Source organism: Corvus moneduloides, chromosome 4 (assembly GCF_009650955.1).
Source record: "Corvus moneduloides isolate bCorMon1 chromosome 4, bCorMon1.pri, whole genome shotgun sequence".
NCBI classification, from domain to species: Eukaryota; Metazoa; Chordata; class Aves; order Passeriformes; family Corvidae; genus Corvus; species Corvus moneduloides.
The window spans coordinates 50,860,123-50,883,663 of NC_045479.1; the positions used below are offsets into that span (position 1 = coordinate 50,860,123).

General features: G+C 42.2%; 2 long non-coding RNA genes across 2 annotated transcripts; one reads left to right on the forward strand and one right to left on the reverse strand.

Moving 5' to 3' along the window:
* The first annotated feature begins 799 nt into the window (after positions 1 to 799).
* LOC116442507 lies at positions 800 to 1,836 on the forward strand. The gene is made up of 2 exons (XR_004239581.1): positions 800 to 993; positions 1,436 to 1,836. It is a non-coding gene; the product is annotated as an uncharacterized LOC116442507 (long non-coding RNA).
* A 198-nt stretch (positions 1,837 to 2,034) lies between these two features.
* On the reverse strand, positions 2,035 to 3,403 carry LOC116442508. Its single transcript, XR_004239582.1, has 2 exons — positions 2,850 to 3,403; positions 2,035 to 2,261 (listed from the first exon to the last, which is right to left on the reverse strand). It is a non-coding gene; the product is annotated as an uncharacterized LOC116442508 (long non-coding RNA).
* Positions 3,404 to 23,541: the final 20,138 nt, after the last annotated feature.

Here is a 23,541-nt window from a genome sequence, read left to right on the forward strand (position 1 = left end):
ACTAGAGGAGCTTGGCTCAGAAGCTGCCGCGGCAGCACCTGCCAGAAGCAGCCAAGGTGTCCCATCCGTGGCCCACAGAACTGACCGGCTCTGCTGGTCTCTCCCGTCGGTGCCGACTCTCTTGAAACACCTCGGCCAGGCCAGGTGGCCGCGGTGCAGCCCGCCCTGGACCCTCTCACTGGGCTCGGAGGCGGCGGTGGCAGCGGCACAGGGCTGCCCAGACGGGCTGCTGTATGGCGACTGCTGTCGCCTTCTGCTGAAGAGCCCCCTGACTCTCTTCTGCAGGGCGTGCCACGACATGGCCCTGCTGGGAGCGACCAGCAGCAGGAAGCCCCCGGCGGGCTGCTGGGCCCCGGGTGTGGATCGGGATAAGGATCAGGACGAGGAAGAATGTCAGGGCGAGGACGAAGGACAGCGAAACGAGGAGGACGAGAACAGGCACTCGGCACAAAGCAGATGAGGTCGCCCCGCGCAGTGGCTGCGGCCAGGAGCCTCCGAGACGGCGGCAGGGACGCGCAGTGCTCCCAGCGCGGGACGTGCTGCTGCTCCCGGAGCGGGTTGGGCAGCTCTGAGCGCCGCGTCCGGGCGCCAACAGAACCGCGGGCACCAACAGAACCGCGGGCACCAACAGAACCGCGGGCACCACGCGCCTGCGGCGTCACAACGGCCGGGGGCACGCGGGCTCCACCGGGGCCGTCACAGAGGCCGCGGCGCGGGCAGGGGAGGCGCCGGGCGGGTGACGGCGGGGCCGCGCGGACGCGAGGGCGGCCTCGGCGGGCGCCCGGCAAGGAGGCGGCCCGCGGCTTGCGAGGCGGCCGGCGGCACTGGGCGCTGCCTCGCCTCGGGCTGCCCCGGGGCACGGTCCGGGCTGCTCCGCCCGAGCTGCAGGCTGCGGCAGGCGCTCGAGCAGCTCTCGCCTCGCCCGCTCCGGGTTTTTCCCTCAGCGCATGGCCGGGGTGCCTCTGGGCACACATCCCCGACATGAAGCTCAGGGTGCGGTCAGATCCCAGCACTTGCTTTCTAGGTGGAGAGATTGTCTAGGAGACGGGGGATATTTCCCAACGCTTTTTTTTTTTTTGCCTTTGCGGGCTGCAGCTGGGTCAGCTCCCCACAGGCTCAAAACCTGTGGGTTTTTCCCGTCATTCATGGCTGCCAGAAGCTCACCCGCTGCCTTTGCCTTCTGCACAGACCACAAGGAGGATTGCTCTAAAATGCAGGAAGAGTCTGTTATCAATGAATTTTGGGAATGTGGCTTTCGCATGCAATAAGGAATTAATCAGTAGGAGAGAAAGAGTTATTACAATTAGGACAGTTTGTCTAAAGTTATTGGTGGACTTGGTTGTTATAGTAAATTTTAATTCTCTGCTTATTAATAAGTTTAAGGATCCAACGTTTGCAATGTTTCATGTTTAAAATAAGTTGTTTACCCCCGTAGGACTGAACGTAGAACATTCCGGAACCGGATAAAGTAATGAAAGCTGCGGGCCTCCAACGAGAAATTAACGTAAAGGGATAAAACAAGGAACAGCATTGGATAGACAGTGAGCCAACCGGAGGACCCTAGACAACAGTCCAACAGGGAGGAGCCAATCAAGATACCCAAGACATCAATGAGCTGATCTCAAAGACTTTGGTGGGCGGAGGAATGGGCGGTCTAAGGGCGGGGTTTCGGGGCTATAAAATGTATCGCCCCTAGGTTGTGGGCGTGCTTCTGGTGGCATCTCGTTGCGGGTAGGTGCGCTTTGTTTTGTGCCAGGCAGACCGCCGCAGGGGTTTCCAATCGTCTATATTTTTAATCAATTGGTTCGGTGTTTAATAAATTCTTTGAACGATCAAGATTGTGATCCCGTTTTTCACAGTCTGGCAACCGATAACTAGCAATAGCTGAGCTTGAGCCCACGATTTTGATCCAACTGTGCTTCAAGTCCCCTGCAGGACAGGGACACATTTGCCTGGCCTCCGGCTGTGAAGATCAGCTCATTAAAATTCTTTGAGAGATACCTCTGCCCGAATACAGATGCAAGCAAGACCATATGCCAAAATCACTACTACCGATTTTTATTTAAGACTAAATGTTAAATAAAACTTGCAAGAAACACGTTTTCACATCTGAACTGGGCACAAGGGATACAATAGATGCACTATTAAAAAAAAAAAAAAAGTTATCCAGAGACTTCCCATAGCAGTTCATTCAAAAGGGAACCTGGTGCACGTGAAGGTTTTCTGGAATCCAGCGCATCCAGTTTCAAGTTCAGCAGTGGCTGGGGAGAAAGGAGACAAGATTCCTTATGTTACTTTTACAACAGACAGGGAGAAATAAGGCACTATAAGAAGATTTGACTTAACTTGATAGTCTGCAGTCCTGAACAAGACTTTAAAATTTCCAAGGACACATAACAAGGGAAGAGGTGGGCACAAAGGAAGAAACACATTTTGTGCACAACAGCAGAGCAAGTGTATGGTCACGGTTTAGTACTGAATGCAGTCAGTGTTCAGGGAAGACGAGGTTGCTGAAGTCTATAAAGATCTCTAAAAATCTGGGGGCTTCTTTGATGTTTTTGCTGGAGATGAACTCTAGTGAAGGGCAACTTCATCTTAAGCCAAGTGTTTCTGTGTGGGGCAGTGGGTGAATTTTCTTTTTGCTTGGTTTTTTCTAGGCAAGTGCATAACATTCTATGCAATATTTTGGGAAGCAGGCATTTTCCCCACTCAAGTCTAAACTAGAAAGCTAGCAGAACAAAATCTCAGTGCCTTGCAGAGGAAGTTGAAAATAATGGCTTGAAAGCTGTCGAGACTTAGAAACAGTCACCTTTTTCCTTAAGAACATTCCTAATGTAATGACACATTACCTTCTTTGAGTTCCTTAGTGATTTTTTCATCCAGTTCCTGTTGTACCTAGAATTATACATGAAATATACAGTTAAGATATAATATGACCCAAATGTTACTGCTAAAACTCCTGAAACATTCTTACACCCCACAGAGAATGTGATAAAACCTAAAAATAGCATCCCAAATGGAGATGATGGTCTGTGATGGCTGAGAAGAAGAAGCCAAAGGCCTTGGACCACATGAGCTATGTGGAAAGGCTGAGAGAGCTGTGACTGTTTCTCTCCTGGAGCAGACAAAGCTCAGGCGACCTTGTCTGTGTGTATTAACTACCTGATGGGTGGAGTAAAAGAGATGGAGCCAAGCTCTTCCCAGTGGTGCCAAAAGAACAAATGCCCCCAAGCCTCAAGGGTTTTTGAAGCGTGGACAGGCAGCAGTAAAATCCTGGGGAGAAGAGAAGCCCTAGAACACGAAATGAGACACTGGTAGCAGAAGGAAGCAGGAAATCTCAAGCCTAGACCAAAAGACAACCTAAAGCAGGACTAATCCTAAGCACAGCCATAGTAGTGGAGGTGCTGGAAGCAAGCACTCTCCCTGGTTTATGAAGCCTTCACAATGACCAGAAGGTCCACAGGACCCTCCGCAACACGTGCGGATGAATGAAGAGAAGAAGAAGGTCTTGTTTGCCTCTTATTTATTCCAGGAACCTTTTTGTGATTCTCATCCCCACCCAAGGAAAAAGAAATAGGTGGAAATAAAGCCACCACATGGACTTCTCTGAAAAAGAATGAAAAGGCCTTTGAATGAAAATACACCTTTGAGGACTCTGACAGTGTCTCCACTGCTTTCCTGCCCCCCAGCCCTCTGGAGAAGGCATCACAGCCTAAACCTCCTCATCCTGTCCCAGCTGAAGAATTTGCATCCCTCCATTGCAATACTGAAATGATGGGAGCCATCCCAGTGTATATAAGGCCCCAGAGCTCACTCAACGAGTTCCTCTGAGAAACTTACAGGGTTTTAAAATGTACCCATGAGAAAATAGCAACAAGATATTACTCAAGGGGTCAAAACAACAAAAACTTTACTGGCAAACTTAAGAAAATCAGGGAACTTTGGCAAAGTTTAAAGCAACGTTCATTTAACATAAAGCATTTCACAAAACATTAACTTAGCTCACTCAACTTAGCAAACTCCAAGCCCCTTTGTTTTTAAGGTACTCAAAACCCTGAAAAGATGGAATTAGAAGAAGAAAGAGAGGAGAGATACAGAAAAGATCAGATATAGCTATAACTCCTAGTTCCAGCAGTGTTCAGCTGATGGAAATTCCAAGAAGAGGTAGGATCAGGATGTGCTGCCTTATGTCCTGGGTTAAATACCCTTTGACTTCCTGGGCCCTTCCCCTGGTGGGATTTCCAGTCATCTAGCCATTCAGGAGCTCGGTTAGGGGCTCCAGAGACTGGGAGTGGAGCATTGCCTCAAGTATTGCCTCAATTGGTAGCCACTGTGGGGGCTGAGCCAGAGGCTCTAGGGGGTGGGGTGTGCAGAGTAGTGCATTGCCTGACCAGGGCAAGACCCGATGTGCCCTTTTCTTGATACACACGCCTGAAATGTTTCGAGCCAGTAATCCTTGCAATTTCTCACAGCCTGTTAGTACCACTTTTGAGAAATGTATTGTAAAAATGTAAGGGCTTGATAACCAATATCTTTTGAGACTAACCCATGGGCCTTTTGCTCACTGTTAGGCAATTACATAATAAAAGTTAAGGTAATTATACAATAAAAGCACAAGAGTTCTTGACATATATCTGGTGTCTTTGTTTAGACTGATGAGGGAATTTACAACAAGCATCATGCCCCTACCAGTGGGTTGTGACACCTGCTTTGTGAGGTGTCTCACAACTTTCTCAAGCAGACGCTGATCTGCAGACAGGGTCCCACAATCACGTAATCCAAAACACAGTTTCCAAGTGCAGTTCTGCAGTCAGTACTTGACTTGTCCTCACCATCAGGGATTGAGGAGAACGCCATCAGGGCCCTCATCACCTTGACTACTGCTCCCAGAGCTCTGAAGTCACTTTTGATACTGCCCAGGTTTCTTTGGTCTTCCTTTCCTTGGTAACTTGTCATATCTGCAGGGAATGAGGTCATGGGAGCAGAGCTTGTCTCCTTCCCAGTCTCCTGTGTTGTGAGGGAGCAGACCATCTCATCTTCTCTCTTGCTTTCCTGATCATCCTTCTCTCATTAAAAATGTTTTCTTTAATCCAAACTATTCCCTTTGAAGATTGGAAGAAGATGTTGGGTTTTCTTCTCATGCTTCCTTCCACATAGGCATTAGTGCATGTGTCCACAGTGATTTGTCAAACTTGTACTGCTCCTTTCATTTGAAGAGGTGGGAACTGGTATGGTGGACTTTGATAGTTAGCTGCTGCTATTTCTGCCTAGCCAGATCTGGAAGATGGTGTGGAGGACAAAAATGTATGGATCCACAAGTAGAATCATTTAAGCTGTCTTTCCTTTGGTGTCTGTAATTACCCTAGCATGGCCCTAAGTGCAGCTGAGGGAGGGGCTTCTTCAGTTTGCTTTCTTGAGTCATTGTGCTTTGCAAGGTGTTGCGAAGTCTTTTAAACGGAATAAGTATTGGGAAGGGGGTGTTGATCTGAAGAAAGTTAGTAGATGCAAAAAGGGGATGAATGGGTTCTGTCTGTAGCACTGTGCCAGAATAAATGAAACTTGCCAGTAATATGGTCCTTTGTAGCACACTTGCCAGGATGTATAGCACAAGTCCTTGCTGCTGTACTAACTTGTGACCCTTGCAGTCATTCAGCCCTCAGGCACATCTCAGTTTGTGTTCACAGAGATGCAAGGACAGTAAGAGTCACTTCCCAGCCTAGTGTTAAAAGGAGATGATGCTGTATAGATGGGGGAAGTATGTTGGGAGATTTGTTCCCCAGTATGTTTAGAAAAGAAAACTTACAATACCATCATTGTGGTAATTAGTGTTTGGTGCCAGTGTTTTCCCAAGTGACTCTCACAGTGTTGCCTGTCCCCAGGCCTAGCGTAGGTGCGGTCCTTTTGTGTTATTTAAGTCTCTGTTCATATCATGAGGTATGTCCTATAATCACTCCACAAATCAACAACAAGGCTTCCGGAATAAAGCCTTTCAAATGGCTAAGGATTTTCCTATGTCCCCTCCTCTTTCACTATCCTCACAACTTCATAGTCACTTGCACCCAGATTCCTGAACTCTATTGTGCAGTGTCCTTAAAGCTTCCCTGAACTGCCTTCAGCTGCAATCTTTCTTTTTTTTTTTTTTTTTCGGGAGCTAGCTTTAAAACACAGCTTGATGCAATGGGAGGTGGAGAATTAGACAGCGTTGGGATATAATGCAGCTTTTCAAAAGGCCCAGTATGTACTCAGACAGGGCTTTTGTGCTGCCCTGTTGCCTTCCTGCCTCTGTTGCCCTACGAAGGAGTAAACTTCCCTGAGTGAAGAGAGCATTAGCTACACTCTCAGAAATGTGTTATTCCTTTACATGTGCACTTTTTGCCATCTAGTGGCAGCAATGTCTTTGTGTACTGTCTGCCTCACAATTTTACTTTTTAGGCGCGGTACAAAATTGTTTGTTGTACAACTGCTCCATCAAGCATCAAGGTGCAACTCTCCATCCATGCTACTGACTGTACTGCTGTGATGAAGGGTCAGAAGACTAGATGGAATGGTCAGGTTGGGAGAAGTATCCACTGTCAAGTAAAACCACAGAAATGCTCAAAATTGGTGCCTTTCTGAAGCTTAATGGCATTTTGAGTTAATTAACCAAATACTCATTATGTGATCATATGGAAGCCTGGTTGCTGATTTAGGGATGTATCCTGAAAGATACTCAGTCTTCTGAGGAATGACTGAGGGAACTGGGGTTGTTCAGCCTAGAGAAAAGGAAACAGCAGGCAGACCTTATAGCTCTCCAGGATGATCTGAAAAGGAAATTGTAGCCAGGTAGGGGTCAGTCTCTTCTCCCAGGTAACAAGTCATAGGACAAAAGGAAATGCTTCAAGTGGTACCAGGGGAGGTTTATACTGGATAATAAGAAAAAATTCTTCACAGAAGGGTTTGTCAAGCATTGGAAGAGGCTGCCTAGGGAAGCGGCTGAGTGACCATCCCTGGAAGTATTTAAAAGATGTGCAGAAGTGGCACTCAGGGATATTGTTTAGTGGTGGACTTGGCAGTGCTGGGTTAACAATTGGACTTGACAGCCTTAATGGTCTTTTTCAACCTAAACAGTCCTGCAATTCTGTGATTGTGGAGCCTCTAAAATGAAAAGCCATATTTTGATGGGAATGCGTATTTCATGAGTGCCTCCCATAATCATTAGGTATGCTGTGTCTCTGAAATGCAGCAGTTGTGTTGGACATGCAGGTACTTAAAACAGCTCCACAACAGTGATGCCAAATTGCTTTAGTGGAATTCCTTCACTAAAATACAATTCTGCAGATCTGTAGGGATTGTATGTGGCCATTTTCCTGAGCTTCCATCTACTTTTGAACCAGGCTATGAACTGGAACTAGGTTTGTCTATATAGATGGCTTGTTACAGCACCTGATATGAGGCTATTAAACTATGTGTCTTTTCACATCCAGAAACTAGAGACCTGCTGTGGCTACACCATATCTGAAACATGCTACAATCCCACCAGTTTGCAAGTGTGATAGAAATAATATCCATCCATATTACTACTGAGGAACTGAGTCCCTGGCACAGGTAGTACATGCAGAAAGTCCATAGCACATATTTCTTCAGGATAGTTGTTTCACATAGGAGTAGACATGACATAAAGTGCATATATTTGTGGATTATTTTGGGCATGTTCTGATTTCCCTAAAAGTGACCTTGGAGTATTCCAGATAAAAAACAGGGGGCAACCCCCAGGAGCAATCTTGCAAAAGCTCATTGAAATGGCCAAATCCTCTCCAGGAGGTTGTAATGTCTGAAAAGCACTATGCAACACATACCTTTGGTAAGCAGGCTATTTTGACAATGCACTTTGCTTTGCTTTAAACCAAGCATTATTTCCCAAGATACAGAAACACTGTGCAGAATACAGTCCAGTCAAAAGGAACATTCAAATCACAGCTCAAAGTTGCATTGCACTGAAGGAAGGAAACTAAGGTAGATCTACACTCCATGACAGGGTAACTTTCTTAGCATAATTAGATTATGTTGCTGTAGCTAGATTTGCTCCCATAAGCATATGAGCTTGTTTAGCAGGATCTTCAGCCTGTTCACCAGGACACCATGAGGACAGACTTATCCCACCACATGTGCTGTGTGACTACAGAGCTGTTTCCCCATTGAACTCTAGTGGCTTGCCTCTCCTATGTGTGAAACTTGTTAATTTGCTTTACCCTATGGAAAGTTCACAGATGGCTACTCCCCAATTACTAAACTGTTTGCAGATGTTTAGTTGATAGATGTTTGTTTAGCAAGCATCTGTGGTGATTTAGGATGATCCTGCCCCTGTGCTTTTGCCTTCCACTCAGAATAAAAGAGGTTGCCCTTATTCCTTCATGGGCTTTCCCTTTTAAAGTGATTGACTGGAATCTGCCTGAAGCAGTTGTTTAAGTGCTCACCAAAACAACCCACTGGCTCAGGGTAATAGCTTTAGATGTGGATATTGGCTACTGTTTGCGAAGTTAATCAGCTTCCACCCAAACATGGTAATTTGTTCCCCCATAATTCTGACACAGTGCCAGTAACCAACACCTTGAACTGGCTTTACCAGTCTGGCTGAATCCAGGAGGGGGTCAATGGTCCAGCCCAAATGCTGCACAATATAAAGAATTCATATATTTTCCATGCTTCTTCTTGGGATGAACATTTTATTTCTAAAAATCTATTACTTCAAGACAAGAATTTAAAGAAGTTAAAGAAGGCTAGCAAAGAAAAAAAGAAAAAGAATAGCAATAACACAGATATCTTGAAGGTGTGTTTTGTTACTGGGATACTGAGTTTTTCATAATAAGTCAAAGACTTAAAGTGCTAATACATAATGAGTTCAACAAACATCAATGTTACAAATGTACCCACATAAACAGTCCCAGTACATAAGCCAAATTGTCTGCTGTGGATCATCTGCCCTTTTTTTTTTTTTTTTTGGTGGGGGGGGAAGGGAGGGAAGGGGATGGCTAAATAGTGTACCAATCTGGGTATAGAGCCCTTTCCTTATCTTAGAGAAGCTGAGAAACTGTACCTGTAAGAGCGATACAAAGAAGTGGCAAATTCTTCTCTTGAAGTGAGACTTTTAATTAAAAGATTAAAATAAGTAGATAGAAATGGTAAAACAGCTCTCCTTTTCCAGCCTTCAGCTGGCTGTATTTGGTATTCTCAGAGCTGGACAGTTAACTCTGTTTTATTGGTGTGCATTTGGTATTGGATAATATGCTGAATGCAGTTAGCTCTTTCTTACCACCTTTCCTCATATTTTTCAGTTATTTTAACCACTCCTTGTTTCTCACTTCATATTTAAATGGCCACGTGTCTCACTGTATCTGTACAGAGCTTGCTGCAAAAGGCATTGAATGTTCTACTGCTATTGTAGAATTATAATAGTTCAGGTTTTACAAGTCTGACCTGTAACTAGAGGAAAAATGGACATTTATAATTTTATTGGCCTACTAGTGATTACTGGATGGACAACTATCTTTTCAGTAACTAGAGTAAGAGGTAAAAAAGCAACGAATACAAAGGTGTCTAATGCAATATAGTGCAACATTTCCACAGATTGCAGGATTTCGATTTGCCATTACATTTTATTAAAATACAATTAAAAGGCAGAAAAGAATAGAATCACCCATACAGTATACAAGCTAGAAAGTGTAGATTAATGTATTTTTCAGCATCACATTTCTGAAAACAGTGGCTTCTCTATTTTAAACTCTAAATAATGTTATGTTGTTGAAAGACAGGGTATGAATTTTACATAAGCTAATGAAAGAATTACTTTTGATGATGAAAATATTAATTGTGTAAGAAAAACATTTTATAAATGCTAAAAAAATTTTATAAATGTGAAAGAACTGGGTACATTTCTTTGTTTTGTCTTTGGGTACTGGTGTTGTGCAAGGTATATTCTCTTGTCTGGTTAGTTTCTATTAACAAGATATTTAAGTCAGTAATCACAAATCAGTCATTTTCTTCTTAGTTACAAAGACTGGAGCTTTCCTTCTGTGTTGCTATAGATTTCAAATTACAGTGGTGTACTGTATACACCTTGTACTACCTGTGTCTTTATATACATAATAAATATGCACATATGTAGTTGAGTAAGTATGTATATAAAATACAATTGATTGTCTGCTTAAAACTTGTAACTAACTTTGGAATACAAACCTTGTTTGTTTTCAGAGGAATTGTGGTGTTAGCCTACTTGGGAAAAATCTCCTTTCCTTTGTTTTGTTTATACAGGATACAAGCAAACAAAAAAAATACAACAAAAAAAAATGAAATTCAGTGTTGTGATAATTAATTCTAATTCACCAAGGATCAAATTCAGAAAAGAATATTTTTCTCCATGTTCCAAGAGGGGATAAAGAAGGATAGAAAGAAGTATATTTTCTTATATAAAAGCCAAAGAGGTATAGTTTAAGTGCTTTGCAATGTCATAGGTGTAATACCACATCAGAAGGCACTCCTCTGTACCTAGCAGCTATGTGCAACATAGAGTGAGTGGGTCAGTAGTGAATACTGGTGCTGTTCCCAGAGATCTGATGGCTATTGCCAACCTCTTTACCAGGCTGCTTTTGTTTGTTCTCTGGGAAAGATGCTATGGGGATTTTGATTCAACTTAGTCTCAGTAATATGTCTTTAGGCTTGACCACAGTGAAAAGAAAAAGAATGTCACTGTTACTGTCACTCTCCTCTAGGGCCAGCTTATCTGTCTTGTTCAGCACTTTGTCTGCAAGAAGCTTTGCCTTAGTTGTGTCCCACCCTAGCAATCAGGATGCTAGCTAGGTAGCTGAATTCCTTCAGTTCCCATTGGAGATTTTTATTTGTATATTGTGCATTCTGTTGTTTTCTGAAGTTTTGGTGAACTCCAGGTGTAGATGAACATGAATGTTTACTGAAGAACCAGTCGATTTTCATATTATTAGGCATTATCTTAATGCATCTCCGTATTTCCTGGTGTTTTACTTGGCTGGCCACTTCTTTCTCACAGAAGTACAACATGTAGGCCTCAGTAGAGTATACAAATTTAATTATTTCTTCCTGATGCATTTTTTTGCACATATCCCCAGTGTCTGTGGTTTACCACTGAACTACTAGCTGTGCTATGCCTGTCAAACAGCTTTGGAGTAATGGTTTATGGCAAGATAACTAGCTGTACAGAAGATTATTTAAGATTAACAGCACTGGACTCTATCATTCCTTGTATGTTCAAGTTCAGTTGAGTGGCAACACAAATGAATTAGCAGGTGCACTGATCTGAAGAGAGCAGACAAAAACAGGTGTAAAGAAAGAGTGTAAGAGAGGAAATTACGTATGGAGATACTCAAGAAAAAATGTTTAAAACAGACTAGTAAATACAGTCTGTAAAATGTTCATCATTTGGATCAGTCTTAACTGTAAAGATGGGGAACAGTGTGTTTGTGTTTCCACACACAGAGACCTGTTCTGACTTTTAAGGGAACAGCAGACAAACGTCTTCAAGGTTGACTGCTTTTGAAGTAAAACCTCAGGCACCTCAGACACACAGCAATTGGATGCAGGCTGAATGTAGGCTTCAAAAGTCCTTCACTCAGTGGATTCAAGGACCATAATTAATATATCTAGGTCAGTCAATAGCAGAGTAAAAAGTCATTGTCCATAGACCCAGCAGGGATAACTAGTGGGGTTACTCTGGTCCCCATAGTCCCCGAGATCTAACAGACAGGATACCCATCCAGTTTTCACTGGGATAGTTTGGGTAACAGGTCTCTGTGTCCTGAAGTTGGTTGACATGCCTAAACATTAAATCCTCCAAATCAGCACTAACATCCTCTCTTTCTCAAAGACCCGCTACCTAAGATCTGCAGGCAGTACCTCTGATGCAACCACAGGAAGACAATCTCCTTGGTCACGTGGTGATGACTAAACTTCCCACTTTCTGGGGTCATGCTTTCTGCTTCCAGAAAACAGTGCCACCCATGAAGCCCAGCAAGGTGCCATTTCCCCCTTCACGTCAGCAGCACCCTTGTCCTCCTCAACATCACTGAACAAAATGCCACTTGCAACACAGCAGTCTATGTGACCTCCAATCTCTTCTGCCTTTTCTCCATCTAAAACCTGGGGGCAGAACAGTTACAAGAACTCCTTTGTCAGCATTGGAAGAAGGGTCTTGTTCATAACACAGAACAGTCTGTGGCATGGAAGATCACTGACTTCCTAACAAAACAGTTATTGTAAAACACTTCCTGACCCTTTCCACAAGTCATTGGTCAAAATCTGCAGAAGGTTTTGTCCAGAACAAAAAGACCCATGTCTTTTTTCACGTATGGAGAGAACTGTCTTATCTTGAGAAGATTATTTGTAACACAAGTTTGGAACCATTTTCACAGCTGCTTTATTTACTAATGTTAAAAGGTGCTTAGAGGCAGACAGCTATTCTGGGACCTGCATCACCCATTACTGACGCTCTTGGGGGCTTCCCAAAGCTGTACAGCGTCCAGCTGCAGACGTCCTTGGTGTCACCTGCAGCAAGCAGGAAAAAGCTGGCTCCTTCACAAGGAGCAAGGCCCAAATAGAGATGTTGTAAAGGTGTCGGTGGAGGCGAAGGATGAGGGTCTTTGTATAGGTTTGTCCTGGGTTGCAGTGTATTCCATTACCATCCTCATGAGCTGTTGAAATCAGGTGGGGCAGTGTTTCCTTGCCTCTTCCCCCCAGACTATCTTTCTGTTAATGGCCCATCATTGTCCTGCCGCCTGACTCAGAGATAACTCCCTCCGGACTATCTTCTGTTAATGAGCCTAATCAACACTTGGCCTCATGACTCATTACCCCATTGTGAGATGCTCCACCCAGAGGGAGGAACCAAGCATCCCATCCTGGATATAATCTGGGACTCTGAACACCAGAGTCAACCCTTCCCACTGGATTTCCAGAGGACAGGAGCTACACAGCCACCACTGGACTTTCTGAGGAAGAGCAGACCCCTTTACTACAGGATCACTGCTTCAGAGGACTGCAGCCACCATTCTACCAGACTGCTACCACCACCCTGCCTAACAGGGACTCAGGTTGTATCTTGATTCTGTCAGTTTGAACTAGTGTTTTCTTTTACTTTTTTTCCCTTTTCTTTAATTTCCATTAAATTGTTATTCTGACTTGGTGCCTCCCACTGGTTTGTTTTCAAACTAGTACAAGGTTCCAGCTGGTTTATTGCAGGTGGAGGGTCCAGGGGCAAAGACCAGGGATAAGGGAGAACACAGTATTTTATTGGGGGGGGCAAAGGGAAACAGCCAATGGAGATTGACTGAGGAGGAGGAGACAACAGGGGAATAGCCAATGGGGATAACTGAGGGGAGGGAATTACATGGACCAACCAATGGGGCATCGAAGAAAAACAAACTTTCTAGAACTAATACTTAAGCAATTAGGGAAAATGCCTAAACATAAACTTATATATGAAACTGGGTGGAAAACTCCTAAACCAATAACCTTGACATATGCAAACTAATTCCCACTGGGCTCATGGGAACTCACCATAAGTGTGGAGGAAGAATTAAACCTCTGTGTCCTGGAGGCCTGTCTACCAGTCCTCCGATTGTTCTGTTGAAGTGGCCACTGCCACATGCACCGCAGCACATTACCTGTGAATATTTAGAAATCTCTGCAACTGGGTTACTAGAAAGGCAAGCCTGCATTCATTCAAGCTGTTTCATTGGAGCAGCACAACAGAATTTCCACGTGAAAAATAATGACTAAGAGTTAAATCCTTCTAGAGTAGACTGTTGCTAGCAGGAGGTTGGGCTCTGTCACTGAGCTGGTAATTTTCCCCAAACATGTGATAAGGGCTGAGATCTCATCTCTGACCCTTGAGCTCAGTGTTTTGAAGATCTCAGATAGTTAATTACAAGGTCTTTCTGCATCAGTAGATCTCATAATGTCTCATGCAGTGACCAGTGGTAAACTATAGCTGTTCCACAAACCTATTTCTTGTAGCCAGATAAAAGGGAGGAATGGCCACAGCTGATCAATTGGAAGGTGAGAGAGGTTAATTATTTTTGCCTTTTTCCTCAATACCAGCCTTTTCAGGCTTCTGGAAAGAGAGGCTGTAGAAAATTAAGTGACACAGAAAATAATTTCCCTGGTGAACTAGTTTATTTATACTCCATGCATATGCTCTGTAATAAAGAAGAGAGAGGGGTGAGGCTCAGGGGCACTGCTTTGTCTCTGCTGGAGCAGTGTGAAGCCTTGCCATCCATAGCAGCTCTTTTCTCAGGCTGGGGAGCACCACTGGGTAGACCTGTGAGCCCGGGCAAAGCACCACAACTTTTGGTAACACAGTGCTGTTACCCAGGAGAGAAATCCCTGGCAGAAGATGTAAGCCAAACCAGCCTGGGGCATCATTCCCGGGTAGAGTGACACAGCCATGTCTGTTCCCACTGCCCACAGCTCTGCATTTTACGAATACAGTTGTGTGGTTCCTGGGATGAGCCTGTTCATGAGATGAACCTGTTCACGGCTCAGTGGTAGGGCATGGGAGAGAGAAGCTCAAGACAAGAGAAGCTACAACATCTGTGTAGACATCCTCCACTTAACCTCCATGGGCTCAACTTCCACTGTGAATTTCCTTTTTTTCAGTGTGTTTCTATAAATCCGCATAGACTTATGATAGAGCTGCTAGAAGGGCAGGTAAATTCAGTGGTGCATGCTCTCTACAGAGAGTTAGATCATAGGAGCTCAACATTTTTATTTAATTAGCAGCTTTTGGCTTCCTATTTTATATGTATAGTCTCTGTTCTGCTTTTTTGTTATCATGGCAGATTATCAATCATATTTTGGGAAGAAGTTTTAAAGCAAAATTTGACAAACTTGCATTTTACTAACTTGCATTTTTTACATAAAAGTGAGTTTTCTTCTAGATTTCTTACATATTCAAATCCCTCTGGAAGATGTATTTCCAATAATTACTCTATCTGAAAGGTAACACTGATGCCTGATGCCAGATGGCAACTGTTGCCTGCTCCAATATATCCTTCACTATCCAGCTGGTAATGTTAGGGATACTCCTAAGGGAGAAATGTGGAACACAGCCACATTAAGAAAATTCAGGTTTTCTAGAATAGTGATTTTTAGTTTGAATTTTAGGGCTTAGGTGTACCATTATTATTATAACATATCATGCACTGCAATTCCTGAAATTCTATCATTTAATGAATTAAATAAAAAAAAAAAAAAAAAAGGAGTGGATTTTAAACAGTTTCTATGGAAAAAGAATTAAACTAGAATTTTTCAGTTTAGAGAAATGGTAATTAGTTGTTCTGCTAATTTTAGAGTGGATGAAACAGTCCAGATCAGCCCTATGGATGGTACATGGGGCCAAAATAGAGATGAGGAAATACTGCCATCACTATACATATGTACTTACAGCAAGGGGATACAGGAGATGCTTGCAGGCCTTCCATAATCTCTGCTGCAGACTTGATTAAGAGCTGCCGGGCTGCTGGTTGTCTCTTGGCATGAGAATGTATGGCACAAGGCTATTTTGAACTAGCCAGGTTGGAAACTTGACACTCTAAGGCACTCAGCATTGTCTGGGATAATGTGCATGAGCAGAGGTTTGTGTAAATAGGGGCTGGATACTGCATATGGGACCCAAGCTAAGATCTGGTAACACTGACCTCTGCTCTGTGGTAACACCAGTTTATCTGGAGATGATAGACTCAGTGTTTCTGCCTGACACTAGTTTGAACAAAGCAGTGTAACCTCTGGTAGGATGCCAAAGAGATAGGCAGGTGTACACTTTTTCTCTGCAAACGTTTTTCTTGCATTCAGATGTTACTACAGGATGTCTCAGATTTAACAAAATGGCTTTGCCACAGTGAAAGTATTTTTTCAAGTAAATAAAAGTACTTATAAAAATAAAGAGTTCTAATTGACTCTAATCATAAATAATTGCATTAGAAATGAATGAAACTGTTCTGAACAAATACATTAACAGATTTCTGTTGCTACATTGCCTTGCTTTGTTATGTATTCATTCCATTAGTCACTAATTTAATCCTCCTGATTGTTAGTGTTAATTAGTGAGGTGTGACTGTTCCAGAATGTCAGTGAGAAATTTTAAATATTTACAGCTGGTTAATCTCTACAGGATATTTTCACCAATACTGAAATTCTACTTTTCTAGAATAATATCATCATAATATCACAGAATACAGCATTCATCATAAAGATAGGGTATACTGTCTTCTTTGTATGCCAAAACATGACACAAGTCATGCAGGCTCTTTACCACAGATGATGTGTAGGGGAGTGGAATTTTTTCTGGCTTCTAAGTCATTAAGAAGAGCAGTTTTATAACTTGATCACAGGTGATAGATGGGTTTTGAGACAGAGAAGGAAAACAGAAGATAAGCATGACATCTTTCTCCATCTCTGTTTTGGGTGGGTATTAGCTACTAATCTATAATAACCAAATTTTTATGCTTCCTTTCTCTCCTTCTTGGTATGCTCCATTGTAGTTTTCCAGTTGGGTTTTCATTATCTCAGATGATGAAAAGCAGGTAAGATAAAAACGAAGACCCTGATGTAAGCATTTCTGATGCTGTAAGCAATTTGGTTACACAGTAAAGGCAATGCCAAGTTCTTTGCTAGTGTAGGAGGACTCTAATCAGAATTGAGTTCTTCAGATTTTCAGTTCTGTTTCCAGAAGGCATATGTGTGGAAGTTCTCAGATTACCTGTTCAACTTCAGTAACTTGCAAATAACTCCCTAGATCATTGTAATGTCTTACACAAAAAATGATGGATATAGGACACAAGGAAGGCTTTAACAGAGGTCAGGAAAGTGCACATGGGAAGACAGTGGGGGCCAGGTAAGACCAGTATCTGAGATTTCAGGAAGTTTCCCTCCAGAAAGTGATTTTTGTAAGGTGACAGAGCAATATAATTGAGAACAGAGACACTTCAGGAATTGCTAATACTGGGTGTGATTAATTTTACAGTATTTTTTTTCTATTCAGACTGCTTCTTACATAGATGCAGTTAAATGTTTTGATTCTTGTTAAATAGCCCTACTCAGTATTAGGTGTCCCTTTTATTTCAAGATAAAAATGCATATCATGGAACATGTGTGCACAGGACAATTTCCTGAGATGGAGAACAAGACTATATTATGTACTCTTCAAAATTCTGTAGTGACGTGATCTATGATACAAATTATTTGTAGTATTCTAATGACATGAGCCTTATTGTTACCTTCTAGTGAGAAATGTGTTTCTTTCTTTACATATAAAATCTTCTGCATAGATCAATTCTGTCTGATTTGGCAGACAATTTAATTCTGTTCCTTCTTTAGTCCTGCTATATGTAAAATATTAAACCTAGCACTACACAAAGGCATATTTTTGCATTTAATTATTACTCAGTTGCAGCCTGGAAGTAGTATTAATCAACACAAAGTATGGTATCACTTCTTCCAAATGTATGCATTTTGTGTGCTGTATTGTTGAGATTAGGATCATACTGGGATTGTGCTTCTCTATTAAAATATTATGTTGCATCATCTTCTATATTTAATGGGATTATGAAGTAACTCAATGAATCCAGGGAATCTTAAAGAGAACATGGTCTAGATGTGCTTTGCTGTGGTGCAGAAGGAATTTTAGCTCTCTTATTAGCCCTTGATCCTAATTTTCTGGCTTTCCTTTGCAGTGCTGACAGCTGACCCAATGTTTGCTGCCCCTCAGGGTGTGCCTTTTCCTTAGCTTCTCTTATGTGGATATGCATAGGTGGATGGCATGGCCCTCTTTTGCTGGGGCTGCTTCTATCCCTGCATTGCAGTGAAAGGGGCAGCTGGGAAGGGACTGTGTGTAGTGCAAGAGATGGATACTTGGGGAGCGTTGCAGGATTGATACACTTCTATATAAAAAAGGATGATGTAGTGGTTTAAAACCTGAGTGGAAAATTAAACACACTCAAGCTTCTCCCTTTCCCCCTCCCCTTCTGATAATGGAGGAACACTAGGAGACATTATGAATTGGAATAACAATTTACTGAAAATCGCAATAACCACAACAATATTAGTAACAAAGTGTACAAAAGAGACAGGGTGTTTTACCCACAAAAGGATATTCACCACCAAGCAAACAAAAGCACTTCCCAAAGATAGTGTCTGTGTGGTTTTCCAGACAAAGGCAATATGGCAACCGGCCCTGCACCAGGGCCACTTGGTATTTGGGAAAACAGCAGCAATATGGCTAATGAGAGCTTCCACAGCTTAATGCTCCCACAGCCCTGTTTGACAAAACAATGGAGATCTAGGGCAAAAAACCCACTCAGAAACTAGATCATTCGCACTGTGCCACACTGCCGCCTCGGATGGATCCGAGCAGCTGCCGCTGGCACCGGTGTCATTCCATTCGGCTCCACTGGGGCTTGTGCTTTGGATGGCTTGGCCCTGCACCACCACCATGCTGCTTGGAGCAGCGTCTTGGGTTCACTATTGTGCAAATGCTGTGTATAGATCCTATTAAAGCAAAACCAGCTTGGAGGTTAAGGAAGTGTAAATAAGTATTGTGAAAAAGTCTGTACATTTCAGAAATACATTTTTCATTTCAGTTGTCTTATGTCATGACTTCAAATACATTATATTGTACCAACTTTTGGAAGATGGGTAAATACTGCGAGAGTCCATACCTCTTAGTCATGACAAGTTAATTGCATGAGATGTATGCGAACTACAGGGCAGATGAATTAATTGTGTTGCTATTTTTGAGGAAATCCGAGCAATAACTAGACACAGGTATAGCAGCAGGGATAAGGAGGCTTTATCCTTTCCATTAGGATCAGCTGACACAAAACATATTTTTACACTGATGTCTGTGCTATACAGCTGTGTAGCTGCCCCCTCCCCTCTCTCTCTCTCTCTGTTTGTATCAGGACTCTTTCCATCCCTGTTATTATGCTGCAGTGCTGAACTTAAGTACATCCTGGCATCAAGTGTGAGAAATAGATGAGGATACTGCCAGACATACTTAATTTAAGACATTAGTATTACCCATTGATGTAATCAATCTGCTGGGTTGTTTTTTTGTTATGCTGCAGCTTGTTTGCTGCTTTTATTGACTGGACCAGCATAATAGTTTGGTGCAGGTGCAGAGTCCTGCTGTGTTTCCCTCACTGCGCCACTCTGACATAAAATGACGGATGGCTTGGAGGTAATTTTAAACAGCAGGGAAAAGGCAACAGCTATTGCAATTTAGGAGATATAAAAGGAAGACAGGGGTCAAAATATAGTATTCTTCTGTGAGAGGGGGAGGAAAGGAGATACTGTAAATTGAAAGCAGTCAGGGAATATTAAACACTGTGCAATTATATACAGTATATTTAAGATGGTAAGCTGCTGTTAATGAAGAAACTACAGTGGTGGGGATAGGAAAATTTTAAAGCTATTATAAAATATTATCTATCGAAAGTGATAAAAATTAGGGAAGTAAGTACTTTAATATGTTATCAGACATCAATGACAATTGCTAGGTTCAGCAAAACTCGTCTTGATTCACAAATTAGGCCACTGAGAAATTTGATGTCAGCAATTTGCATGAGCTTGAAGCAGATCAATTCACCAAAGTGATTTTTGTTGTTGATTCTTACAGCTTAATTAGAGTAATACAGTGAAACAGGCAACTGAATGAAATCAGATCACTGAGTTATGTACAAATAGGACTATTTTGGAGCTAACAGATTTAGAATAAACTAGTTTTAATATTAAACACTGTCTTTCAGTTACGAAAAAAGCAATTTTGGTCCTTTGTAACAGTTTTGGGGCTATAAAGTGCCAACAATATCCTTCCACAGATTTTCATACTGTAGTTACAGGATGTTCATACATCTGAAACATCACAGACATGCATTGCAAAGCAACTGGCTACTTTGAAGCTTAAGTGAGAGAAGAAGAATAAAAAATCCAAAACCTATCACAATTTGTTCACACAAAACAATAAACACAGGTCTTCTTTTCTGAAAACTCTTGCTCCTAAATTATTGACGTTAACCATGGTCCTTCACTTGACACTCCATTCTTCCTGGGAGCCAGGGATTGCAGGAAGGCTCAGCTAAGCTTGATCACCTCCCACCTGGGGAAGACTTCCTGAACTACCTCTGAAAACTTTTGCTCAGATTTAGCCCAGTGCCTCTATCTGGCTTGATTTGTTCTGTCAATGCATAGATCAGTTTTAGATTTAAGCTGCACTTAGGAAGTTTACTAAAGGAGGTTCTAGGTGACATACATAATAGTGGTGGGCAAGTGCTCTCAAGAGCCAAAAGGAAGAGTGTTAAATTCCTCAGCTTCTTCATTAAAGACTGTCTAGATCTCAGAGTCAGAAAGCATGTGTTTGCAATGTTAAAATAGCATGGGTTTATATCTTCAGGGCAGATAGAAGTCCTTTGCCCAACACAGAGGACTCAGAGGATTTCAGTACCTGTGGGTTCTTTTCCCAGGGCCAATAGCAAATGCCGTAAGACTTTGTGTCCCTGACAAAACACCTTTTCAGTCCAAGGTCCTTGTTTCTCTCTACCAATGATGGGTATTTTTCCCCCTAAGTAGTCCCAGGAAGGCTTTCAGGGGCACAAGAGGCCTTTCTTCCCAACCAAAGGCATCAGGCCCAGCATAATGTAACCAAAGCACAGCTGTGCTTCAGCAGCTTTGTCTTTCATGCTGCTGTTTGTTTCCTTTGCCTGTAATGGCTCTAAGGAGTGTGCTTGCTGCACCAGCTGCAGCAGGATGAAAGAAATAAAAAAACTTGTGCCGAACCTGCCTTTTCCCAGACTTGCTCTGGGGAAGGTGCCTGTGTAGTTTCAAGACATGTGCACTCAGCAGCATGCATCAGTCCTTATAATCTTGCCCCATTATATTGTTGTGCAGCTACCTTGATTTCAGTACTTAAATGGGTTTTATCCTGTCTCAGCCCTAGAACTTTTGTCCACCAGAGAAGCCCTGATGTATATGCCAGGGACCTGTGGAAGAGAAGACACTGGTCTGCTGTAACCTGGTTTGTGGTTTGTGAACTCATTAGGCGTGCATATGCCCCACATCAGACTGATGCTACCAAGGCACTGTCCTGCTTTGCTTGTTCCTCAGTGAGTTTGAGAGTTCAGAATTCATTAAACTGACTAGAGCATTTATAGCTCAGACTTAAACTGTAAAGGAGCTGGCATTTGTTCTTTGATCCTGAGCAAATAATTTAAAATACTTGTGCCTCATTCCACCCACCTGTGAGAATACGAACAATGCTATTTCTCAGATCCCAAGATTTTAAGAATACATGTTCCTCAGATTAGAAACTATAGCAGTAGGAGCCAATAAGTATGTTGAATAGATACTGAAGAGATTGGACCCAAGACCTATACTGGCAGCTCAGCACTTTTCTGTCATAAATATAATCTTCCTTCCCTGCAGGAGACAGTCGCAAGACTTACTTCTTCTCAATGGGTGACATATAAATCATATAAAGGACTGCTTTTTGAATAAGCCAAATTACCAAATCAGCTGTACTGATCTGAATAATGCTGACCTGAGGGGTACATTTGTCCTATGCATTTAATCTTGAGTTGTCAAACTGCATCTGCAGGGTACAGTATAACTTGGATGCATATATCTTGTTTTCTATAGCCATGTCATCTGTTTCACATGTATTTTTGAAAAAGGGTGGTTGCTTCATGTAAGTATATATTCTTTCACTAGCAATAAAAACCTCAATGGGACAAGACTGGTTGATGGAGAAGAATATAGAAAGGAAAGAAAAGTAAATAAAAGGAAAAGAAAAATTCTTAAGAGTGCAAATGCAGTCATTGCAGAGTTTCTTGCATATAAAATACCAGGTAGCAATAAATGGAAGAATGCAGTAGATGAACCTAAATGAGTCACAAAAAGCAATCTTAGTGACAGGAATGCATTAAAAAGTCTCTATAAAAGTAATCAGTTACTTACCTTTCACAAGATAAACTAAGACACATGCATGAAAAGCACTTAGTGTCACATAGCCATGATTCCAAGACAAAAGAAGGAAAAAGGAATTATTGGATTTGCTTAGTTTATATCAAACCTCTGTATATTTTTCTATTTTATCTTTTTCTGGTACTTGTTTTACAGTTTAGTGGAAATACTGGGCAGCTACAATAAGGAAGCAGTATGTAATACTTGAAAACTGCTTGGTAACATGCATTCCTTTGTTCTAATGCTTTCTGTCACAAAGGACTGTGTAGGTTAAGGGTTTCTGGGGTCCAGTCGGGACGGCCGGACGTAGACGGTGACGGATGGAGACGAGAGATCTCTATAGGCAGGTCTTGGGACACAGTCGGTTTATTGTAAAAGGCTTGGGTATTGGGGCACTGCTCAGAGCTGCCAGACTCAGCTCTGAGCAGGCCCAAGAGAGTAAGCAGGTGAGAGAGAGAGAGAGAGGGTGTAAGAGCGAGAGTGGAAGTAAGAGCAGGAGTAAGGAAAGGAGTGGAAGAGAAGAGAGAATGGAAGTGAGAATGTCTGAAGTCCTGGTTACAATACAATAAATCATCTTCTGTACTGAATATTCTAATTGTCACTAACCAATCTAATACAAGATACAAATCCTATAGCATTTACATACAGCCTATTAGAGTTCTTATATTACCATAGAGTGTTACATCTTAACTTCTAAAAACTACTCTTTGGACCCCTTCTGCTGAGCTAGTAGGGTCTGCTCTGACCCTTGGACCTGTTTGCAAGCAGAGGGTATTGTTCCATCAAGAGGGGATTACTTCAGTGGCCATACCATTGTTTTCTAGTTGTTCAGTAACTAAGACTTGGTATTTCAAAAGTGGCTTTCATTTCGATGTTGCCTGTAGTTTTCATATTCCCAAAATCTTTTGTCAGGCAATCATATCCACCAGGCCTTCCTGTTTCATCTTCCCCAACAGGACTGCAAACACCTTTTATTACATTTTCCAAAGATTAAAGAAACATCTTGCTGGAACAGCTCATTGTCCCATCGCAGCGAGATCGAGATCTGGATGTTTCAATAGCTCAGCTGGGAGAGAATTAGAATGAACAACAACAAAAAAAGACATGCTACATGCTTCTTTCAGCATGATAGATGCAAAACTGAATTCTGATCTAAGTGAGTTTATTCATGTCAATTTGGTTTTTATAACTTAGTATTTTAAAATGTTACTGCATTTATATTTTTGTTAGCATTTGTTGGTTAGGCTTATGGCCTTGATGTGGTAACTAGCTATTTAAATATTCAAATTATCTTTTCAAAATTACTTGGACTGCTTGTAAACTTTAGATTAGGAGGAAGAAACACTTGAGCTGGTCATAGCCCTATCCCAGCACAGTAATTTCTCAACATGGGAAGAACAACTACATTACTGTTTGCAGTTTCTTTCCAAAGCACTTATGGTTAAATACTGCAAAATGTCTATGTTTCCAGTTATAAAGCTAGACCTGCTGTTAGATTAAAACATTACATGTTCATTGAAAAAG